The sequence below is a fragment of the Pan paniscus genome, chromosome 18 (assembly GCF_029289425.2).
Source record: "Pan paniscus chromosome 18, NHGRI_mPanPan1-v2.0_pri, whole genome shotgun sequence".
NCBI classification, from domain to species: domain Eukaryota; kingdom Metazoa; phylum Chordata; class Mammalia; order Primates; family Hominidae; genus Pan; species Pan paniscus.
Genome location: NC_073267.2, coordinates 93,676,272 through 93,700,412, shown reverse-complemented (window position 1 = coordinate 93,700,412; position 24,141 = coordinate 93,676,272). Strand labels below are relative to the sequence as shown.

Genomic DNA, 24,141 nt, shown 5'->3' with positions numbered 1-24,141 from the left:
AAGGAGGGAGGGAAGGAAGGAGGTAGGGAGGGAAGGAGGGAGGCAGGGAGGGAGGGAAGGAGGGAGGCAGGGAGGGAGGGAAGGAGGGAAGGAGGGAGGCAGGGAGGGAGGGAAGGAGGGAGGCAGGGAGGGAAGGAAGGAAGGAGGGAGGAAGGCAGGGAGGGAGGGAAGTAGGGAGGGAGGGAGGAAGGGAGGATGGAGGGAAGGAGGGAGGAAGGGAGGAGGGAGGGAAGGAGGGTGGAAGGCAGGGAAGGAAGGAGGGAGGGAGGGAAGGAGGAAGGGACGGAGGGAAGGAGGAAAGGAGGAGGGAGGGAAGGAGGAAGGGAGGAGGGAGGGAAGGAGGAAGGGAGGAAGGAGGGAAGGAGGGAGGGAGGGAAACGGGGAGGAAGGCAGGGAGGGAGGGAAGGAGGGAGGAAGGCAGGGAGGGAAGGAGGGAGGGGGAGGGAGGCAGGGAGGGAGGGAAGGAGGGAGGGAGGGAAGGAGGAAGGGAAGAGGGAGGGAAAGAGGGAGGAAGGGAAAGAGGGAGGAAGGCAGGGAGGGAGGGAAGGAGGGATGGAAGGAGGGAGGAAGGCAGGGAGGGAAGGAGGGAGGGAGGGAAGGAGGGAGGAAGGCAGGGAGGGAGGGAGGAAGCTGCCGCGGTGCACACATGACCTCAGTGTCCATTCGCTGTTGTTTTCAGTGTTGATGTTGTTGTCGCCCGCCCTCGTCCTCCTGCCTGCCACTCTCGAGGGGCGGGGGATGGGGGTGCACCTTTGAGTGCAAACTTTAAGAGGGAACCAAAACCGGTAAACAAAATAATATTTTGAGGCAATTAAAAAAAATCTAAATGAATGCAAAAAAGCCAGGATAAACCCAGACAGGTTCCAGAGCAGTGCCTTGGGGCTGACGCAAAGAGGAGAACCAGGACTTCCAATGCTGTCTGTGTTTATAATAAAAGTTTGATATTTTTTCCATTCTGGATTTTTTTTCATGAATTTTGGTGTGTAAGAACACTGCATGGACACAGTATGTATTCTAGTGATGGGAGTGCTTTGCTGCCCCTAAAATTTTGTGCCTGAGGTGATACCTCCCCCTCCTCACCCTCGTCCTGGCCCTGGTGGCCACAGCCCTGCCCTGGAGTCACACACAGCCTGGAAGCCACAGCCCAGGGCCCCGGAGCATCTGCTGGCGGGGGCTGGGGCTGGGGTTGGGGCTGGGTCGTGGTAGAAAACAACTCTGATGAGGTGAGAGTAGCAGGAACCTACAGAGGGCGAGAGAGAGAGAGAGAGAGAGAGAGAGAGAGAGAGAGAGAATGAGGATGTGTGTGCATGTGTATGTGTGCACATGTGCTCATGTGTGCATGTGTGTGTACGTGTGTGCCAGTATGTATGTTCATGTGTGCACATATGCTCATGTGTGCATGTGTGTGTACGTGTGCCAGTATGTATGTGCATGTGTGCACATGTGCTCATGTGTGCATGTGTGTGTACGTGTGCCAGTATGTATGTGCATGTGTGCACATGTGCTCATGTGTGCGTGTGTGTACGTGTGCCAGTATGTATGTGCATGTGTGCACATGTGCTCATGTGTGCGTGTGTGTACGTGTGCCAGTATGTATGTGCATGTGTGCACATGTGCTCATGTGTGCGTGTGTGTACGTGTGCCAGTATGTATGTGCATGTGTGCACATGTGCTCATGTGTGCATATGTGTGTATGTGTGCCAGTATGTATGTGCATGTGTGCACGTGCTCATGTGTGCATGTGTGTACGTGTGCCAGCATGTATGTGCATGTGTGCATATGTGCTCGTGTGCATTGTGTGTACGTGTGCCAGTATGTGTGTGCATGTGTGCACATGTGCTCATGTGTGCATGTGTGTACGTGTGCCAGTATGAATGTGTATGTGTGCACATGTGCTCATGTGTGCATGTGTGTGTACGTGTGCCAGTATGTGCATGTGTGCACATGTGCTCATGTGTGCATGTGTGTGTACGTGTGTGCCAGTATGTATGTGCATGTGTGCACATGTGTGCATGTCTGTGTGTACATATCTGCCAGTGCTGGCAGTAAGGGAGGGCCTGATAGCTGGGGGTAAGGGTTTAGGGGGCAGAATGAGAAGCTGGGGTGAAAAAGGCTTAGGGAAGAGGTTAGGCACAGTTGGGGCCATGTGCGCAGAGAGCCTGGAGGGCTGGGGAGGGAGCCGGGACTGAGCTGGGTCTCTCCTTCCCCTCCTCTGCTTCCCTGGGTGACCTGTGCTCAGGGCCCTGTGATCAGAAGACCCCGGAGTTTGGTTTAATGCTCTGCTGCCACTGCCTTAAAATTGTTAATTTTGACATGAATATCCTGAATTTCTATTTAGTACTAGGCCCCCAAAATCACGTGATGCGTCCAGCCTGGGGCTGCACCCTGCATGAGGCTGGGTAGGTGGGAGCTGTCTGTGGGTTCAGCCCTGGCAGGCTGGGTAGGCTTTGACGAGGCATGGCCCCCTCAGTCTCAGTTTTACCCAGGGGAAATGGGCCCTCGTATTCCTTTCCTCCCGGGGCCCTCAGTAGCAGTGCCCCACATGGTGGAGGGGCAGCAGGAAGCCCCTTGCTCTGAGCCTCAGCTCCAGGCCAGTGTGTAGCCCCACCTCAGGTGTGCTGTGTGACCTGGGGGGGGAAGCCTCCCTCTCTGGGCTTCTGTTCCAGCTGTGGCCTTGTGACCAACACTCTGACGCTCTGAATGTGCAGCTCCAACACACCAGGACCTAGACAGGGGTTTTGAACATGAGGGCAGGGAGGGATGCAGCTGCCGCTGACGTACCTCTTGTCTGCACTGCATATTTCCCCGACAGCAGCCTCTCGGTCTCCACTTCCCCATCCCACGCTGCCTGATCTGCAGCTTCCCAGTGGTTTCGAATGTGTAAACTGAGGCAGAGAGAGACATGCACCCAGGATCAGAGACCCCCCCACCCTGGAGTGCTCAACTCCTTAAGGCTGGGGCTTGAGAAGGCCCGAGGCTGGGGGTCTTGGGGGTCTGGACGGGAGACCCAGGAAGGAGGTGGGCTTCCCCGGACCCTGTCTCTTCTCCTGGGCTTGGCCTGGCCTTCCTCCAAACCTGCCCTGCCCCTGCTGACCCTGACCTTGTTCTAGAATTTGAAGATTTGCTGATATGGGGAACTGTGGGGCGAGACGTGGACTTTCCTCCCTGCCATCTTGTTTACCTGTTAGGTGATTATTGGAAACAGAATTGCTGAGTTGCTCCTCGAAAGCTTGACTAAGACAAAGACCGATACTGTTAAAGGCAGGCAAAAGGGCGATGGTTAGAGGGGCTGCAGAGAGGGGAGGAGCCAAATGGGTCTTTGCAGGCTGACTTGAGGGGGCTGGCTGTCTTGGGTGCCAGTGGATGCCCTGGTTCCCCTGGACCTGCCTTGTGCTCTTTAAGGCCATGAGTTCAAGTGGCTATTGAGAGCTTGCGACGTGATCTTCCAAATTCAGGCGTGCTCACAAAAGGGTTTCCAGAGGCAGCAAAAGAAAACAGAGGTTCCAGGGAAATTTGAATTTCAGATACATAAGAAACAAACTTTTAGTGTATCTTCAATATTGCACATGACATACTTACACTAAAAGTTTATTTCTTGTTTATCTGAAATTCAAATTTCCCTGGCAGCCTGTATTTTGTCAACTGTAGTTGTAAATGTAAAATACATGCCAGAATTCAAAGAATTAGTACCAAAAAGGTAAAATATCTCATTCATAATTTTAATATGGATTACATGTTGCAATGAAAATAAGGAAAATATCTGACATACTGGGATAGATAGAATATATTATTAAAATTAGGCCGGGTATGGTGGCTCACGCCTGTAATCCCAGCACTGTGGAAGGCTGAGGCAGGCAGATCACCTGAGGTCAGGAGTTTGAGACCAGCCTGGCCAATATGGTGAAACTCCGTCTCTACTAAAAATATAAAAATTGGCCGGGCATGGTGGCGGTCACCTGTAATCCCAGCTACTCAGGAGTCTGAGGCAGGAGAATTGCTTGAACCCAGGAAGCGGAGGTTGCAGTGAGCTAAGATTGAGTCACTGCACTTCAGCCTGGGCGACAGAGCGAGACTCCATCTTAAAAAAAAAAAAGAATCTATTATTAAAATTAATTTCACCCATCTCTTTTTTATTTTAACTTTGCTACTGGGACATTGGAGGACACACACGTGGCTCTCGTCGGGTCTTTGTTGGACACTGCTGGTGTGGACTTCGGCACTGTTGCTAACAGGAGCTGGGACATTCCAGGGTTTCTCACTGAAAGCCTCACTCTGTCCCAGGAACCCCCAGGCCTGGGTAAGCCAAGACAGTTGGTCACCCTGCAGTGCTGCAAGTGCCCAGGCAGGCAGTGTGGTCAGTAGAGGTGCTTTCCTTCTGAGCCTCGGTCTCCCCATCTGTGTACTGCTCCTGACAACGTGGAGTGTTGGGGTGGTGGCAGCTGATCCATGCAGGCTGAAGGAAGGGGCCTGGCACTGGGGAGGAGCTCACACACAGCAGCCCCTGGTGCTGGATGGCAGGCCCCCTCCCCAGGCCTCCCTCGGCCCCCCTGCAGGCTGTCTGGGAGCTGAGAAGCCAGGGGAGAAGCAGGTAGGGGTGGCCTCAGGTTGCATCCCTGGTGTTCTTGGTATCAAAATGGATCCCTGGGCCCCTGTTGGAAAACCACCATCACTCTCTGCCTAAGAAATCCCAGAGCTATTCGAAGGGGCCTCTTGACTCCTCCTCATCCCTTCCCGCCTCTGTTTCTTGCCTCCCTCTTCCTCAACCAGTGGCTCCCACAGCTCTGCCATTGCTGGGCACCTGCAGGCATTGGGCACTGTGAACAGAGGGCTCTTAAGCACAGCTGACGCTCAGAGAGGCCGATCTCAAGCCTGAGGCCACACAGTGTGAGTGGCAGAGCTGAGGCTCGAACCCAGCTGCAGAGTTGGGCACCTCCAGGAAAAGACATACAGCAAAGCAAGGAAGGAAGCCTCCTTCTTGCCTCAGGTGCAAAGGCACAGGTCCAGAAACACGGCCGTGTTCACCACGCCCCAGCCTGCAGGTCCTGAAGGGCCTGCCCATGTCCACGGCCACCCACACTGTAGGTGGATTTCTTGGACCCGTGCTTTAGACCTGCACACCAGTCCAGCGAGGAGGGCACGGTGCTATTATTTTCCCCACACTACAGGTGAGGAAACGGAGGCCCTGAGTGTAAGGTGTGGCCCAAGTCATGGTCAATGGCAGAGCTGGGGCTATCAGTCCGTCCTGCCCGGAGCTGTGGCATGAAGAGATCAGGCCATTCCAGCTCATGAAACAACTAATATTTGTTTGGTGCCACAAGGTTTACAGAGCCCGTTCACCCACACTGTTTCATTGATTCTCCCAGAACACAGAGGAGGGCAGATATTTACAATACCGATTTTAGTTTACAGACGAAGAAAGCCGGAGGAGCCTTCCCAAGGTCATAGGAAATGAAGTGGGGTAAAGGGATTCAGACTTCAGTCTGTCTGGAGGCAAAGCCACTGAGGGCATGGGTGTGAGCTGTCAGTGCCCTGCTCAGGGGAGAGAGCATCACCCAGCTCCAGGGGGTGGGGGTGCAGGGTCACTATTGCCCCCTGGGGAAGATGGTGTCACAGCTGGGGAGCCAGGGCCCAGGGAACGGGGTAGAGGGAGGTGAGGAGTCATAGAAGGAGGGTGGGAAAGGGTGGCCGCACAGGGGTGAGGTTGGGGAGGCTCCCGTGTCTTCAGGCAGTCACATCCTGTCTTCCCTGATTCCTCCCTCTTTTTTCTAAAACCCAAGGGAGAATCTCGGCGGGAGAGGGAAAGTGCCTGCCGCAGAGTTCGAGTGGTCAGGAGGTCCGGCCCAGCTGTGTAAAAGCCCTCCACTTTGGCGTCAGACAAGCTGGGACTGGGCTCCGTCATTTTCGGCTGTGTGACTCCGGGCCTGTGGCTGAACCTCTCAGCGCTTCCATTTCTGTGTGTGAGACGGGGATAGCGGCACTTGTCTGCTGGCGGAGCCTCTGTCTCCGCTGCACATTGTGATCAGCTGGGGAGATTTTAAAATACACTGACACCCAGGCCCCGGCCCAGAGAGGTCTGACATCCCTGGGCTGGGGTGTGGCTGCACATGGGGAGTTTTGTCCCCGGCGATGGCCTGGGCTGAGAGCCTCTGTCCCTGCGGCTGTTGGAGGATGAGCCGAGATGCAACCTAGAAATTGTCCGGCCTGTGGAGGTGCCACATACATCACAACCCCACTCCACCTGGCAGCCCATCTGTTTTGTAAAATACATTCATTGCCCCGTTGAAGGAACAGCCACAGGTTCTAAAGGAAAAGTTCATCTTCAGAGGTGCCAGGCCAGCAGGATGGCAGGGGCCTGCTGATGACCCTGGTTGGGGTGGGGGGTGGCTCATGGGAAGCCCAAAGGGCCTCTGAATCGGCCACCTGGAAGAGAGAACCCCGTCGGCACCTTGCTCATTCACCGCGTGCAGGATTAGCCCTTTCCCTGACTCAGTTCCCATAACACTGACTTTGAACTCAATGGACTTTGAATTTGGCGTTTCCCCTTGGCCGTTTCATGTCTTTCATCCTAAGCGTGGCCATACTCTGAGCCCCAAATTACAGTCTTTTTTTTTTTTTTTCTTTAGTAGAGATGAGGTTTCACCATGTTGGCCAGGCTGGTCTGGAACTCCTGACCTCAAGTGCTCCACCCACCTCAGCCTCCCAAAGTTTTGGGATTACAGGTGTGAGCCACCACGCCGGGCCCAAATTACAATCTTAAAGGAAAAAGTTTCAGGGGAAAAACACCCAATCGAGAAATGGTTACAATAGACAAGGAGGCATCAACTGCAGCATTAATACTAATACTAATAGTGAAAAAACTGGGAGCAACTTCCGTGTCCAACTATGAGAACCATTCAGCAAACACAGGCAAATGCCCAGAGAGGAATATCATGCAGCCTTAAGAAAAGGAGTTAGAGAACCAGGCGGCAGATTGGCAACAAGACAAGCAGATGACGAGACCGGGCTGATGCTGCGTCTGATGTGTAGGCCGCTGGGCAGGAGCTGGAAAGGGATCAGGAAGAAAGAAAGAAGCCAGACTGATTGCTAGGGCCAAGAAATTTTATGTGAGTTTTTAAAATTCTAATTTCCATTATATTTGTGTAATGAACAATAATCCTAAGGAAAGGCAGTTCGGTGGGACAAGGACCTTCTGTGTTTTGCTGAGTTCACTCGGTGAATCACAGATGCCTAGCACAGGGCCCAGGGCATAACGGTAGCTCCATAAACATTAACTGAATGAAGGAATGAATCCCGTTGCTTTCAGACTTTGCTGATAGACTCTTTTTTGTTTTTTGAGATGGAGTCTCGCTCTGTCACCCAGGCTGGAATGCAGTGGTGCAATCTCTGCTCACTGCAGCCTCTGCCTCCCAGGTTCAAGCGATTCTCCTGCCTCAACCTCCCAAGTAGCTGGGATTATAGGCATGCCCCACCATGCCAGGCTAATTTTTGTATTTTTAGTACAGATGGGGTTTCACAATGTTGGCCAGCTGGTCTCGAACTCCTGACCTCAGGTGATCTGCCCGCCTCGGCCTCCCAAAGTGCTGGGATTACAGGCGTGAGCCACTGCGCCTGGCCAACTCTTAAAACATTTTTCAGCAGGCGTGGCTCCTCTTGGCTTTATACTGTATGCATATGGATTGACACGCCTTTCATACACTTACTTTTTATTTTTTTGAGGCAGTCTTGCTGTATCACCCAGGCTGGAGTGCAGTGGTGCACTGAAACCTCTGCCTCCTGAGTTCAAGCTATTCTTGTGCCTTAGCCTCTTGAGTAGCTGGGATTACAGGCTTGTGTCACCATGCCCGGCTCAGTTTTGTATTTTTAGTAGAGTTGGGGTTTCACCATGTTCTTCACGCTGGTGGTCTCAAACTCCTGGACTCCAGTGATTCGCTTGCCTCAGCCTCCCAAAGTGCTGGGATTAGAGACTGTCAGTATGTTTACATGTGAGCCTGTCAATATGTTTACATGTTTGATAATAATTTTGAATTGGCCAAAGGTGAAGACAGAGCCCTGTGGTTCACCATTAGAGATGCTGTCTCCAGTGGAAACAGCTCTGTTCCTGGAAGACGGCTGAGTGGAAAGGGTCCTGTCCATGCAGTCAGGAACTCTGGGTTGCGTCTAAGCTCTGGAACTTCCTAGCTGGGTGTTCTTGGGCAAGTTGCTTCTCTTCTCTGAGCCTCAATCTCCTCATCTATATAATAGGAATAGTAATACCTGTTCCCCAAGGTGGCTTGCTGCCTGACACATCCTAGCTCCTCTGTAAACGGTGGGTACCCCACACCTCTGTCCGCCAAACCCTGGGCCTTTCCCTGTGTGTGTTAATCATCCAGCTCTCTGCAGCCAGTCACTTTCCTGTCATGCAGCCTGCATTTCCCAACAACTGCCCTCCAGGGCAGTCATTCTCCAAGTGTGGGTCCCTGGAGCAGCAGCAGCAGGAGCACCAGCAGCACCTGGAAACGCATCAGAAATGCAGATTCTCAGGCTCACCCGAGACCCAGTAGATCAGAAGTTCTGGGTGTGGTGTGGGCCCGGCCATCTGCGCTTTCACGCGCCTTCTGGGTGGTCCTGATGCTTGCTTGGGTTTGAGAGCCGCTACTCTAGGCTAGGATGAGAAACTCCACCAGGGGCTTCTCTGCCTACACCCTCCTTGGGACCAGTCCATAGGCACAGCAAGAATGACAGGCATGTGGCCTGGCTCTCCTGGGGAATCCAGGGTAGACCCTCTGGGTGACAGCTTCTCCATTCCTACAGGATCCTAACCCCCAAACATGTGCTAGAATTCTGCCTGGAAGGGCTGTCAGTCCCCACGGCTGGGGTTCTTGCACATGCCTTCCTCATTCCGCAGAAAACTGGAGCCCCACCTGCGTGTCCCTGCCCCTAAGGGCCCTGCTGGTTTCCTGTGACCCAGCAGTGACAGTGGCCCTAAGGGCGAGTGCCCAGGTCCCCTGCATACCAGGAGGTCACTTTGTAGCATGAGGAGGTCTGCAGACTCCAGTCCCTTGCCCAGGCTTCCATTCCTTCCTAACAAGCGTGTGACCATTCCAGCACGAGTCCCTTGCCCTCGACAGAGAGGTCGTTGTCCCTCTGGAGGGGGAAGGACCATCACTTTCCTTTTTTTCTTTTTCCCACAGCTGCTTTAAACCAAACCAAACCAAACCAAACCAAACAAACCCTGTGTACTGCTCTTATCAGACTCCACAAACATTCTAGGCCTTGACTTCTGGCATAGGTAGGGTCAGTGACATAACTGACAGTCATGTGAGCCATGCCCCTCCCCAGACGCAGGGCCAGCCCAGCCTGCGAGCACTCTGCACCTTTCTTTTTTGTTGTTGTTGTTGAGATGGAGTCTTGCTCTGTCGCCCAGGCTGCAGTACAATGGCACAATCTTGCCTCACTGCAACCTCTGCATCCCGGGTTCAAGTGATTCTCCTCTCTCAGCCTCCCAAGTAGCGGGGATTGCAGGCGCCACGCCCGGCTAATTTTTTTATTTTTAGTAGACACGGGGTTTCACCATGTTGGCCAGGCTGGTCTCGAACTCCTGACCTTGTGATCCACCCACCTCGGCCTCCCAAAGTGCTGGGATTAAAGGCATGAGCTGCCATGCCTGGTCCACTCTGCACCTTTCTCTACAGAGGAGCCATAGTGCCGGGCCTCCTGGCATTCTGGGGAGTTTTCTGGCCTTTGGGCTCCTGTCACTAGGCAAAGCAGGATTCCAGAGTCCTGTCCTTTTCTACCAAGGATCTGATACCTCCAGAATCTGATATACTACAAATTAGACCCTGCCCTGCTCTACTGAACATCCGGCAGGGGTTCCTGCTGTCCCCAGGCCCACCCCAGACTGATGGCCCAGCACTGACAGGCCCCTGCACGGACTGACCTGTAAGGACCTCCCCACCCGGTTTCTCTTCTCTGTCCTTCCAGGGCGTGGGCTCGCCCGTGGCCGCCTCCCCGCAACTGCACTGCGCGGCTCTGCCTGGAGGCCCCTTCTTTGCTTTACCTTGGTCTGGGCAACCCTCTCTAGATTTGTCTCTAGTTTTCCACTGTCCAGAGAAGCGGCGGGAATGGAGCTTGCATCTCCGCGGCCTTGCTGTGGGTGGGGCTTGTACCAGGAACTTAGTAAGTGCACTCCTGGCTAGGAGGTTCTGAGGCTCCTGCTCTGAAAACCAGACCAGACGAGCCAAAAAGTGATTCCAGGCTGGGCGCGGTGGGTCACACCTGTAGTCCCAGCACCTTGAGAGGCTAAGGCAGGTGGATCACTTGAGATCAGGAGTTGGGAGACCAGCCTGGCCAACATGGTGAAACCCCATCTCTACTAAAAATACAAAAAATTAGCCCAGTATGGCGGTGTGCGCCTGTGGTCCCAGCTGCTTGGCAGGCTAAGGCAGGAGAATAGTTTGAACTCAGAAGGCAGAGATCATACCACTGCACTCCAGGCTGGGTGAGACCCAGTCTTGGAAAAAAAAAAAAAGGCATTCCGGCTGGGTGCGGTGGCTCACGCCTGTAATCCCAGCATTTTGGGAGGCTGAGGCGGGTGGATCATGACGTCAGGAGTTCGAGAGACCAGGCTGACCAACATGGTGAAACCCATCTCTACTAAACATACAAAATTAGCTGGGCATGGTGGCGTGTGCCTGTAATCCCAGCTACTTGGGAGGCTGACGCAGGAGAATCGCTTGATCCTGGGAGGTGGAGGCTGCAGTGAGCCGACATCGTGCCATTGCACTCCAGCCTGGGCAACAGAGTGAGACTGCCTCTCAAAAAAAAAAAAAAAAAAAAAAAAAGAAGGCATTCCTGCCGGTGTCCCCCGTGTCATGTTGCCCAGGCTGGTATCAAACTCCTGGGCTCAAGTGATCATCCCGCTTTGGCCTCCCGTGCTGGGATTACAAGCGTGAGCCACCGGGCCCGGCTCAGCAGTCAACCCCTTTTCTGACTTCTGTCCCATACATCAGTTGTGCCTGTTCTCGATGTTGGCATAGATGGAACCACGCAGGATGTTCTCTCTTGTGCCTGGCTTCTGTGGCTCGACATCGCGTCTCTGCTGGTCACCACACCGATGTGCAGACCAGCGGTTCCCCCTTCTCACTGCTGAACCGGTCCCCTGCCTGAACACCTGCAGCTGTTTCCCGGCGATGGAGGCTGGCTGTCACCAGCTTGCTGCCGGGCCGTTCCCGTGGGAGTCTTTGTGTGCCATCTGTTTTCATTTGGGCATTTGGGTGAAGACTGAGAAGCGGCACTTCTAGGCCACAGGGAAGGTGAGGGTGATGTGTATTAGAAACTGCACCCACTTTTCCAGAGGGCTGCCCCCACTGCACTGGGGTTTCCACAGCAGCCTTTCAGCATCCTGCCCCCTGCTCCCTGCTACCAAGCGGGCTTTCTACCTGCAAAGCAGGCCACGCCCCTCCCTTGCTTACAGCGCTTTGATGACTGCCTGGCCTTCAGAGGAAAAGTTTAGACTCAGCTGAGCCACAGACCTCCTATCCCCCAGCCCTGCGGGTCTCCTCAGCTGGACCTCTGACTCGTTCCCACCTTGGACCTCATGTTCCAGGCGTACTGAAAGCCCACTGTCCTCCGAGGACACGCCATTTCTGTCCTTCTGCACAAAATGTCTTTTCTGCCTGGAGCACAAGTCCCTCCCTCGCCCTCCTGGGGAGAGCCTCCTTGTCGTCTAAGATCTCTAAAGCATCTTCTCACCCTGCTAACTCCTCCGAGTTCCTGACCGGTATCCTCTGGCCACCTCCACCTGCCTCCTCGAAGCCACCTTGGTTTGGGCTGTCTGAGCACACTGGGTTTGTGTTGTCGCTGAGGATGCTGTACAGTCAGGGCAGGGATGGTGACTTTTTCCTCCCCAGCTGTGTCCCCAGAGCCCAGCAGGACAAGGAGGCCTCAGTAAACATGCAGTCAATCCGTGAAACTGAGTGTGGGTAGGCGCAGGCTGAGGGATGAGTTCCACGCTGAAGGGGGCAGCAGCGTGAATCTCTGCAGATGCCTGTTCCTGTGAACATCACCCAGGACAAGACGGGGAGTACGCCCAGCCTCCTGGAAGCCTTCCTTGGCGCCCCTCAGTTTTGTTTGTTTGTTTGTTTTTTTTGAGACGGAGTCTGGCTCTGTGCCCAGGCTGGAGTACAGTGGTGCGATCTTGGCTCACTGAAGCTCTGCCTCCCAGGTTCACGCCATTCTCCTGCCACCACCTCCCAAGTAGCTGGGACTACAGGCGCCTGCCACCACGCCCGGCTAATTTTTTTGTATTTTTAGTAGAGATGGGGTTTCACCATGTTAGCCAGGATGGTCTCGATCTCCTGATCTCGTGATCCGCCCTCCTCAGCCTCCCAAAGTGCTGGGATTACAGGCGTGAGCCACCGCGCCCGGCTTGGGACCCTCAGTTTTTTGACCCCTTTGTGCTTTTTGTCCCCATAGATTAGTTTTGCCTGTTCTGAGCTTGACATAAGTGGAATCACACAGAGTGTCCTCTCTTGCGTCCGGTTTGTTTTGATGTTGTGTCTCTGAGATTCAGCCACACTCCCGCTTTGAGAGGCAAATTCCTCTGCCTTGACATGTGGCATCTTCCTTAGCCTGGACGTCACTGTTTCTCTCCCTAGACTTCTCTTCCAACTTCCTGTTTCCTTCCTCTGCCGGGGTGGGGCTTGGTCTGTAAGTTCCTGGTTTCTGAGTAGACAAGGCCTCTTCTTCTTGTTCTCGGCAAGTTATCCTTGACATTCAGGACATTTCGGTTTGAATATCCTTGAAATACACGGGCTGCGGTACTGCCCCGGCACCTCACGGAGGATTCCTGGGCAGGTCGCCCAGGGCCCCCATATCTGGTGCCCTCTTTGCAAACACCTGGCCTTTCATTCACTGCAAACCCTGGTCCACGCACGCCACCTAGATCCACGAGGAGGAGGCCCGGCCCCTCCTCCATGCCTGCTGGGGTGATAACACAGCCAGCCACTTTGTATTTGTCAGAGGAGGGGAGTATTACAGTTTAGTCTGCATGCAGCAGTGAATTCTGAAAGTGGGGTGCCACGCCAGCAGAACCTGGGGATTTTGAAATCCAAGTTCGTGGGCACCCTTCATCCTCCCGACTCACAGAATCAGAAACACTGGTCTGACTCTGGGGCGCAGCAATCGTTTTTCTTTTCTTCGAGACGGAGTTTTGCTCTTGTTGCCCAGGCTGGAGTGTAATGGCACAATCTTGGCTCACTGCAACCTCCACCTCCTGGGTTCAAGTGATTCTCCTGCCTCAGCCTCCCAAGTAGCTGGGATTGCAGGCATGGACGACCACACCCAGCTAATTTTGTACTTTTAGTAGAGATGGGGTTTCTCCCTGTTGGTCAAGCTGGTCTCGAACTCCCGACCTCAGGTGATCCGCCCGCCTCGGCCTCCCAAAGTGCTGGGATTACAGGCCTGAGCCACCGTGCCCGGCTGCAATCATGTTCTTAACCTCCCCCCTACCCAGGGGTTCTGATGTATGCTCAAGTGTGAGAGCTTCTGACTCCTGGCCTAGGAATGTGTCAGAGATGAATCAATCAAAATGGAGCATCGCTTTCTTTGAGTAGATGTTATCACTATTCCAAAAAATTAAAAAGAGGTTCTAGTACGTGGGGCTGACGTGGTCTATTACATAAGCCGGGCACCAGAGCCTCCTTGATGGATCATCCAGCTACCAGGTGGTCGCCTGGCTCAGTGCTGGCATGCAGGTCTGCCTCACGCAGAGGAACACGGTGACTGCAGGTGTCATGTCTCCCTGAGAGCAGGTGTGGGCAGGCTGATCATTTTCTACTGGCTTCCCCCATCCATTTTCCACCTCCTCTGTCCTGCTCTGAGCTCCAGGAGGCTGAGCCCCACGCTGTGCACCCTTACACGCTTTGGCCAGCTGGCTTCTGGTTGCTTTTGATCAATGGGTGGCTGTGACAGAGTCCAGAGGGCGAGAGGAGCGGGTGGTCAGGACAGTGCTGTGTTGGCAAATGTTTAACAACCAGTCTTGGGGCCGGGCGTGGTGGCTCACGCCTGTAATCCCAGCACTCTGGGAGGCTGAGGTGGGCGGATCACGAGGTCAGGAGTTTGAGACCAGCCTGGTCAACATGGTGAAACCCTGTCTCTGCTAACAATACAAAAATTAGCCAGGTGTGGTGGCAGGCACCTGTAATCCCAGCTACTCAGGAGGCTGAGGCAGGAGAATCACTTGAATGTCAGAGGTGGAGGTTGCAGTGAGCCGAGATCATGCCATTGCACTCCAGCCTGGGTGACAGAGCGAGACTCCATGTCAAGAAAAAACAACAACCACCAACCACCAGCCTTGGGGGGCACTGTGGAAAGCCCTGTTTTGCAGTCCACCAATATCTGTGGCGTGAACACTCCCACCATGATCAATTTCACGTTACCAGTGTAATACTTCTGAACAGTGGAGTTGGAAAGAGATGTGCGGCTTTGCACTCTGCAGCACTACTGCTCCCTGGAACACACTTTGGGAACCATGGTTAGCAGCTGGCATAAATGCCGACTGTCACCCTTAAAGGCCTAGAGACCAGGGACTTAAGGAGTTAGGGATAGTGGTTGGGGCTCAGAGGACTAGGAGGCCATGGGACACCAGCATCTCCATCTTCTGGTTCTGGCTACCCACTGTAATCACCTGATACCATCTCCAGAGATGATAATCCTGGATTTTTTAAATTCTCAAATGATTGCATTGTGTAGGCTGGGGAGAACCACTGCCTTAGAGCTAGGATCAGTGGGAGAGGCAAGAGGATGATGATCTTTCTATATTGCAATCTTGGGTCACATTAATAAGGGCATAGGCTACAGAATGTGGGAGGTGATGGTCCTGCTTGATTTGTCATTGATCAATGAAACCACATTCTGAGCCCCACAGCTTAATGGAAACACCAAGTTGGAAAATGTTCAGAAAAGAGAAACCAGTAAAATGAGGAGACTCAAAACTTGGTCTTGAGGGGTTCAAACTAGGCCTGTCCTGTGCAGAACTCCACAGATAGCGGCCATTCTGGGAAGCATGGGAGCCAGTTCAGGGCATGCCATCTGCCACACCGGCCCTAAGCTCTGTCAGTTGAGGGCTCACCTTTGAAGCCACTCTGGTGTTTCTGTCTTCCCACTGAGGAGCAGGAGGGATTTCCTGAGGGTGGAAATGGCAGATGCTGGGTGGGGAGAGCCCAAGATGAGGGGGACCTAGGGGCAGGGCAACAAGGATTCACTTGGGTGACGACGACGATCAATGATTCTCCAGGGTCATGCGGGAAGACCAGCTAATCTCAGGCACGATCCGATGAGCTCATGAATATTTAAGAAGGAGGATGGAAAGGAGAAGGTCAGATGACAGCATCGGCCATGCTGGTAGCTGTGCCCAAGAACGCACACCCTGTGCCGGAGGTCAGGTCTGCCAAAGCTGGGACCGCGCTGTCCTCATTCTCTGTTTCATCCCTGGCCCAGACGGCACTCAGCGCATGCTCAGTACAGTTGCATTCAATGAATGAGTGAGCAGGAAGGCGAGACGGGGTCCCGATGCGGGGGGAAGATGGGCCACCAGGGCTGGCCTTCGTGAAGAGGGGGCTTTTCCACTGAGGCCCGAGGAGTGGGTGGGGAGCCAGCCACGGGAAGAGCACTCCAGGCGGAAAGAAGAGCACAGGCAGAGGCCTGGGGGCTGGCAGTGCCCTGTGGGTCTGAGGTCAGCAGTAGGACCCGAGGGTGTGGAGCTCTGGGGGTGAAGATGGCAATAGCGGAGAGGGGGACAGAGGGTTGACCCCACAGGGCCGAGAGGCAGTGGAGTCAGGAACCAGCCTCAGGGGCTGCTTCCCGGCTGTGTGGCCCGGGCCAGTGACTTAACCACTCTGGGCCTCAGTTTCCTCAGGGCAAAATGGAGAGGAAAACAGCAGCCATCTCCCGTGACTGAGAATGACGGGTGGCGCTGGGAATGGTGCCTGGCACACAGTAACCTCTGCAGCAATGGTCACTGCCATTGTTATTATTATTGTTATTAGCAGCGGAGGAGCTGGGGAGACAGAGCTGGGTCTGGATGCTGGGTCAGCCTGCCTGGGTTCGGGGTCTTTTCCCCTGATTAGGAAGAGTCTGCAGCTGGCAGAGGTCCAGGGTTTCTGGGTGCTGCCCAGGCCCTTAATTGGGAGCTGTGTCTCTGACACTTCCACGTCCTGGAAGGAGGGCTCAGCGGGCCTGCCCGTCCCTGCAGGCTGGGTGCCCTGGCAGGCATGCTGCCTCCTGCTCTGGGTGGCAAGGAGCAGGCAAGCAGGCGGAGTGATGATGGGGCTGGGAGTCTTGCTGGGCTGCGAGGGCAATGGGGCTGTGTCCCAGGCGCTTAGGGACACGGTGTCCCTCTGTGTAAGCCACTCAGCTCTGGGAGGGCCGGGTGGGCTGGGTCCCACCTGGGTGGGTGGGTGAGGCCCTGCCTGCAGGCTCAGCAGAAGAAAGGGGCTTCTGGGTGAAGGGTGAACCCAGGGCAGGACGTGCCCAGCCGCCTCCTCTCCCTGGGAACTCGCACTGCTCCCTGCCCGGGCGCCAAAGCTGGCGCTGCCCACGCCTCCTTCCTTCCCACTCCAGCCCCGCTCTCTTGCTTCAGTGGCTCAGGCTGAACCCTGAGTCAACCTTGCCCCCTCTTTCATTCACATCCCAATCCCTTCGTGAACCCACCAGCTCCACCTGCAAATAAATTTGGATTCTGACCCCTGGGCCCCTCCCTGTGACCCTGGGTTGCTGCAAAGCCTCCCAGCTGAACGGTGCCCCCAACACACCCTCCACACAGCGGCCGGGACACCCACACCAGAACAAAGCCCTCTGCTGACCACCCCGGATATCGACAAGTCACCGCTGAGCTGGGTCCCTTGTCCCCGTCTCCATCTCCCTGGGCTCCTCCCTGCTTCTGATTGACTCTTACCCCAGGACCTTTGTACTGGCTGTTCCCTGTGCCTGGAACACTGTTCCCTCAGACGCCCACACGACGCTGCCTCAGTGAGTTCAGGTCTGTGCTCCAGCGTCTTCTCAGCCAGGCCAGCGCTCCCTGCATGAAACCGGAACTCCCTCCCGCTCATGCAGCTGCATTTTTCTACACAGTCTCATTGGCGCTTTAGGTGCTACACACTTCCTTGTTCATTTGTTTGTCTGAGTCCCCACCTTGGGATGCAGGTTCCCAGAGGGCAGGGTGTCCTCTGCTCTCTTCCCTGGTGTATCTCAACTTCCTGGCACATAGTAAGTGCTCCCGACATACCCTTGCCTGAATTGGGCCGACATGCATTCTTTAAGCAAGAGATGAACAGGGCCACGGTCTCCTCCCTCTGGGACTGGCCTTTCTGTCCCTGGAGACACAACATCAGAAGGGTCAGCCCTTGCAGGACCCTTTAAGCCCCTGACTCCCCAGGAGTGGCCGCTGGCTTTCCCTTTGCAGGAGCCACAACGAGCCCTGGACTGAGGGCCAGCAGGCCAGAGCTGGCTTCTTTCTGGCCAGGGAATTGGCGCAGGACACCTATTACTTGCTCATCCGGCACGGGGCTAACTCTTGGGGGGCAAATGCCAAGACCCGTCAGACGGCGCTCACAGGCAGAGGAGGGGAGCAAGCGGGAGGCAAATGCCACACCCATGGCGCACGCTGCTGGGCAGGCTGAGATGCCGCCCCCCAAGCCAGTCTAGGGGGCTTAGAGACTTTCTGCAGGAGTAAGATTAGGGACCAAAGACCTTAGCCAGGAAAGCTGGGCCCAGAGAAGCCCCGCAGCGGGGATGGAAGCCGAGGCCGAGACAGGAGGGGACAGGGCTCTGTGGGGTTCAGCGCCAAGGCTGAGCTTGGAGGTGTGTGGGGCAGAGACGGAGGCTGCTGTTGCCCCGAGGGGGGCTGGGGCTGGGAGGAAGAGCAGGGCAGGAGCAGGCTCTCGTGGGGGTTGCAGAAAGGCCACCATCGGCTGCTGGGAGAAGGGCCTGTTGCTGCAAAGGTTGGGCCAGAGGCTAGGGTGGTGGCGAGGGTGCAGACAATCAGATGGATTTGCGAGCTTAGTTCAAAAGCCAGAATCTGGGCTTCAGGATTCTCATCCATAAATAAGGGGGCCGGTCTGGGTTCTCTCCAACGGACTTTACGTCTTGAAGATCTGGGTGTTTACTCTTCCAACCCCCTCCGCTCCCGAAGGAACATGAAGTGGCGTGGGAGTGGGGAGTGTGTCATCCACTGTCGGTAAGAGCAGGAAGCTTACCCAAGTGAACAACCACAACAGAAACCCTGCATGGCTCCAAGTCGCTGCTGAGACGCCGTCGCATCTGGGGGCAGAGGAGACGGGATGTTGAGGACCAAATGGTGGCTTCCCAGTGACGTGTCCGGAATCTGTAAATGCGGCCTTGATTGGAAAAGGGGTCTTTACAGAAGTCATTCAGTTAGGGATCTTCCAATGAGATCATCCTGGATTTAGGGTGGGCCCCATATCCCACGACAAGTGTCCTTATATGCAAGGGGGAGATCCGAGGACCCAGGGAAGAAGGCCACAAGACCACAGAGGCAGCGGTTAGAACCAAGGGACGCCTGGAGCCCCCTGAGGTTGGAGGAGTCAATGAAGATCCTTCCCTGGAAGCTCCAGAGGGCGGGGTTCCTGCTGATGCCTTGAATTTTGACTTCTGCTCCAGATGATGAGAGGGTACATTTCTGTTGCTTTAAGCCACTTAGTTTGTGGTCACTGGTGATGTCAGGTACAGGAAACTCATTCAGGAGGAATTGCAGGGGGATTAAACCCCGACAAAAGGATTGATGAGGAGTCCGTGGAGGATCATCTTTCCTTCAAGTTTCAGGTCTGGGATCCAGCACAGCTGCGGGCCCTGTAGGGGTGGGGGAGGCGCATCGAGGAGACAAGGGGCATGCGCAGGGCAGGGGCTGGGGGGGTCGCTCGGCGCCTCTTTCCTCCCCAAGCTGGGCACCTGCTGCTGCCCTGGTGGAACATTCTGGGCCTCGTGTTTGCCGGAGGCGAAGTCTCACAAAATGAAGGGAACAAGGGGGGCAGTGTGGCTGTACTTGATCTCATCTGCCCTTGGCTGTGAACTTGGAGCCCCAGAAGCCTTTGCTGTCAACCTTGGAGATGTTTAAAATGGGAAAGAGATGGCACGGGAGGAGAGTGACACCATGCTCACGCAGGGCGAGCGTGCGCCAAGGCCATGCTGCTCCTACAGAAGGCGCAGGAAACGGTGGCCCAAGTGCAGAGGCTCCGGCACACAGTGGAGCGTGGGGACCGTTTCTGGAGCACTCATCGCCCCCCACCCCACCGGCAGAGCTCAGCATCTTTCCTGTGTTACACCATGGGGCGTCTCAGCCTCCTCATGAGGGAGCTGCCGTTCTAGGCATTTTACAGATGAGGAAACTGAGGCAAAACAGCCTTCCCAAGGTCATCCTGCCAGGAAGTGGCGGGGGTGGGGTCAGAGCGGCTGAGCCTCCTGAGGTGAGGTCGGAGCAGCTGAGGCCCCAGGAGCCTCCACCTAACAGGCTCCGTGGCCTTTGTGTGTGCAAGGCACCAGGTGTCTCTCCATGGAGTGGGCCTGTCCAACTTCAAACCTGGCTGGACCTACCACGCCGATAAGTCCCAGCACGTGTTCCCACACTCAGAGCTCAGGGTTCCCCAGTGCCTGCCACCGTAGGAAGGACCAGGACACGTTTGGGGGTTACTCCTGGGCAAAGACTCCAAAACCAAGTGTGAGTCTGGAGTGCCGGGAGCCAGGGCTGAGGGGTGGAGGAGCAGGGCTGGAGCACTCCAACGGGGATGGGAGTGCACTGAGGCCCTGGACACCCGATCTGCTGCCTCTGCTGGTGGAGCTGGGATCACAGGGCTGGGTGGGGCCCCTGACCAGGGACTCCACTTGTGGTCTGGGGTTGGGAACTGGGTTTCAGTGTTGTCCAAAGCTTTCCAGGTGGTTCTCATGGGCAGCCATGGGTTGTAGCGGAACAGTCTGGAGAGATCTGGGTTCAAACCGCAGCCCCGCCTTTCCTTGTGGGATCCTGGAGGCCATTCTTGCTCAGCCCTGAATGGAGCTCGCTGGACAGAGAAGGGGATGGTCTTGAACACTTGGGAACCAAAAGCCCAGTGAGGCTGCAGCATCTGCCGTTCTGTGGTGGGACAGGCTGGGGGTGGCCATGGGCGTCCTTGGAGGGCCTGTAGTTTATTCTCTGAGTCACACACTGTGGGGCACACAGAGTCCCCTGGGCAAGCTCGTTCACAGATGAGACTCAGGGTCAGAAAACCTAATGCTAGGCCTCTGCCGGGGACCCAAGCCTTCCCCCAGGTGAGTGGCACCCACACCCGGGTGAGAATGACAGGATGTAGATGCAAAGAGGCACGCTGGGGAGACCTGCTCCTGCTGTCCGCTCTCCCCCATCCACCAGGATGAAGGGGCCAGGCCCCAGCATGGCAGTGGGTGGGGAATCAACGAGGGGCTGGTGACCAGAGGACAGCGCCCAAGCCTGGCTGAGATAGGCATGAGTGGCGGTCGGTTCCGGGGCCTGATGACTATGGGCGATGTGTATCGAGCGCGGTCTGCACGTGGGGCGAGTGCCAGGGCCTCCCGTGGAGGGGCTCACTTCACCTCCCAGGACCCCTGCGAGGAAGGGACCCGAGGAGCCATTTTACAGCCTGGGAGATGGCAGCTCACAGGTTATGGCACTTGTCCCAAGATCACACGACGGGCAAGCAACAGCACCAGGTTCCCACCCAGGCCACCTGCACCCCAGAGTCCACAAGCTGAGCCTCCTGCCTCCAGGGCCACCGCCCGGGAGCCCCTCCTCCTGCCTGGCCCTACCAGGCCCCCCAGCACACCTCACCCCTTCCTGGAGCAGCCCCTGCCCCTCCCTGCTCCAGGCCCTCCTTACCTGACAACGAAGGGGCCGGGTGCGGCAGAGGTGACAGAAGTGACCAGTTTGGCCGGGGAGGAGTGGACACATTGGGGTTGGCCCTCCCCCAGGGGATGCCCCCCCGACGTGGCAACAGGGGAGCTGGGGGACAAGAGGCCAGGCTGGGCCGTTTGTCGCATCACAAAGTCCTGCCCTGGGCTTGCTGGGGTGCCCGGTCAGTGGTGGGCAGCCTCAGGGTGGCTCTGCCTGAGGGCCCAGCCGGCCCCGCTCCCGTCCTCTGCTGCAGCTCCTCCGGAGCAACTGCAGCCTCGGTGGTAGCACCTGGAAAAGGGGCACATCTTGCCAAGGTGTGCCCAAGAGGCAGGTTGGGTTGCTGTGATGATGGGTACACAGGGCCCTGCACACAGTAGGTGCTCAGTAAACAACTGCTGAAGGACGTGCCTTTCCCACGGTCACACGCAAGCAGGTGCTGGCGCAGGGCTCAAACCCAGACTAACCTCGGTGCCCACCTGGTGCCTCCTCCCAGGCAGCCCTGCTGGCTGTGAGGATGTGGGAGCCCTGGGGATGGAGGTTTCTACCAACCTCGGTGCCCTCCTTGTGCCTCCTCCCAGGTGGCCCTGCTGGCTGTGAGGGTGTGGGAGCCCTGGGGATGGAGGTTCCTACCAACCCCGGTGCCCTCCCTGTGCCTCCTCCCAGGTGGCCCTGCTGGCTGTGAGGATGTGGGAGCCCTGGGGATGGGGGATTCTACCAACCTCGGTACCCTCCCTATGCCTCCTTCCAGGCGGCCCTGCTGGCCGTGGGGACAGAGGTTTCTACTTGTCCTGCCTCCATCCCATTTCCCGTAAGGGAGGAAATTCTCCGTGGAACTCCCCTGCTGGACTGACACTCCTCCACCGCTCGACACATTCAGAATCAGGTCAGGGCTTGGTCAGCTCGGAGCCTTCCACCAGGAGAATGAGGCTCAGGAGGCTGCTGGCCTTGTGGGGAGCTCTGGGCGGGACCCTCCTTGAGGGGTGAGACCCCCTCACCACCACATTTCTGCCCATAATTCATTGTCTGCCCGTGGTTATTCTCCTAAGAGCTGCCCTTGCATGGGCAGCCGCTGTGAGGGAGGAGAAATGCACACCCGTCTGTCCACCGCTTCCTCTCGGCAGCCATGTCCACCCAGCACTGCTTCCCCACCCCCAGGGACACCTCCTAGCCCTCCTCATGTGGACACCGGCACTTTGCCCCAGATCCCAGGGTGAATAGCGCTGCTGCTTAAGGACAGCACAGATCCTAGGAAGATAAGGCAGATGACATCAGAAATGTTCAGAGGGTTGTCTATGCCAGCTGTGGGAACAGCCCCGGGGCCAGGCCTGTGGGCACCTGGGCCTTTGCAGATCAGAAGGAGCAAGTGTCCTTCTGTGTTGATGCGGGCTTTCCAGTCAGAGCTGCAAAAGGAGACACAAAAATCACAGCTCATTCCAAGAGGTGCCTGCAGCCAGCAGCACCCAGCAGCATTGTCAACACTGCAAGCAGCCACTGACAGCCGACCTGAGAATGAACACGAGGGCCAGGGAGGAGGCAGCTCAGCCTGCAGCGTCAGCAGCGCAGTTCGGCAGGGCCAGCTAATCGTCTTGCTCAAGTTTCAAACTCTGTTTACCAAATGACCACAGAAGCGTTTTAATAACAAACACCTCATTTGAAGGCCAAGATGAAAAATTTTACATAAAAAATTAATTTTACTGGTTTACATTGTTTTTATACATTAAAATGGATACATTTACTTATTTTTTTGAGACAGGGTCTCACTCTGTCACCCAGGCTGGAGTGCAGTGGCATGATCATAGCTCACTGTCGACTCGACCACCTGGACCCAAGCAATCCTCCCACTTCAGCCTCCCAAGTAGCTGGGACTACAGGTGCTCACTGCCACATCTAGCTAATATTATTTTTATTTTTCGTAGAGATGGGGGTCTCATTATGTTGCCCAGGCTGGTCTCCAGCTCCTGGACTCAAGTGATCCTCCTGCTTTGGCCTCCCAAAGTGCTGGGATTAAGGCATGAGCCACCACACCCAGCCAAATGGACACATTTACTTATTGTAAATTTAGTAATGGCCACACAGCTCATAAGTGACGATGCCAGGCTCAGGACCCATCTCTGAGTTCTGATAAAATATTTTCTAGCCTCTGTCCTGTCTAACAATACAGTTGGAAAAAAACTGGGTACAGCTATGTTTTTATGTGCCTAAGGGTCAGCAAGATGTCAGAGATGACTGTGCATCGTATGGATGGGCTGGCACCGTCTGGATGAGTAACTGAATGCAGTTGAGTGAGATTCATAAATTACACCGGCTCCATGGCAAGCTGGACTTTGGCAGGCAAGAGGCTCTTGGACTCCTGCTATCAGAGAGGAAGGACCACACAATTCAATGACTGCACCTCTTGTCTCACCTCAGCGCTTCCACGTCTCAGACCCTGCCTCTACTCCAGTGCAATGTCTGTCTCTGTTGGTGATGCACAACCTACCTGCCTTTACAGCATTGAGATGAAGTGGCCTTTTGTTTCGAAGTTGTCAAGCGGGAGACGCAGTGTTTCTTCCAGGCTTGAGGGGTGGTTGTGCGACAGTGGACGCTAAGTCCGGGCCAACACTGAGTGCTGTATCCCAGGGACATAGGAGTTCTGCGTGTGGGTCTGCGACACGTAAGGGCCTCTCAAGCGTGGGGTCTGTGGCAGGTGCCCTCCTGCCTGGGTCTAAGGCCAGTGCCGATTATTGCTGTGAAAGCCCCACATTCCTTTCAGAAGAGGTTTGGCAATCGACTGCTTTACCATAGGGTCCTGCCTTCATGATCCTGAGGTCATGGGTAAAAATCTCCACTTTCAACCACAAGGCTGCTTTGAGGATTGCAACACTTGGGCAGCAGAGGTTTATGTCCACTGCTGGTTTCTAAGCCAGCCTGTGTCTGTGCTTGCACAGGAATGGGCAGGAGCTCTGATTCATACAGATAAAAAGCTGCAAATTATAGGAGTTTCAGACTGTTCCCTCTGTGGGTGCTCCAACTCACAGATTTTGGGAGAAGCCTGGGTATGGTGAGGGCTTACGAAGTCGAGATGACCTCACACCACAAGGTGACACGTTGGTGGTTCCAACTTGCTAATCTCTGGTGCATGACACTTGTGAATTGGCCACTTCCAATGCAGTTACAAATGAGATTTTAAGTGAAAGCTTAATAAGTATTTTGGAGCTCTGGAAGGCCTGCAGGATTTGGCTGGTCCCCAATGCCACTGTGCCAAG

General features: G+C 55.4%; 1 protein-coding gene across 2 annotated transcripts in view; it reads right to left on the bottom strand.

The window, feature by feature from the left end:
* The window catches only part of OSGIN1 (oxidative stress induced growth inhibitor 1), a 35,438-nt gene extending 14,445 nt beyond the window's left edge, over positions 1–20,993 (bottom strand). Inside the window, exons 1-2 of one of the 2 annotated variants that reach the window (XM_034940810.3) lie at positions 20,882–20,993; positions 2,782–2,885 (exon numbers count right to left, since the gene is read on the bottom strand). The gene's annotated coding sequence lies outside the window, so the exon portion shown is untranslated. The remainder of the gene's footprint in view (positions 1–2,781; positions 2,886–20,881) is intronic. The other variant, XM_055100545.2, reaches the window with a different exon arrangement.
* Between the last annotated feature and the right edge of the window lie 3,148 nt (positions 20,994–24,141).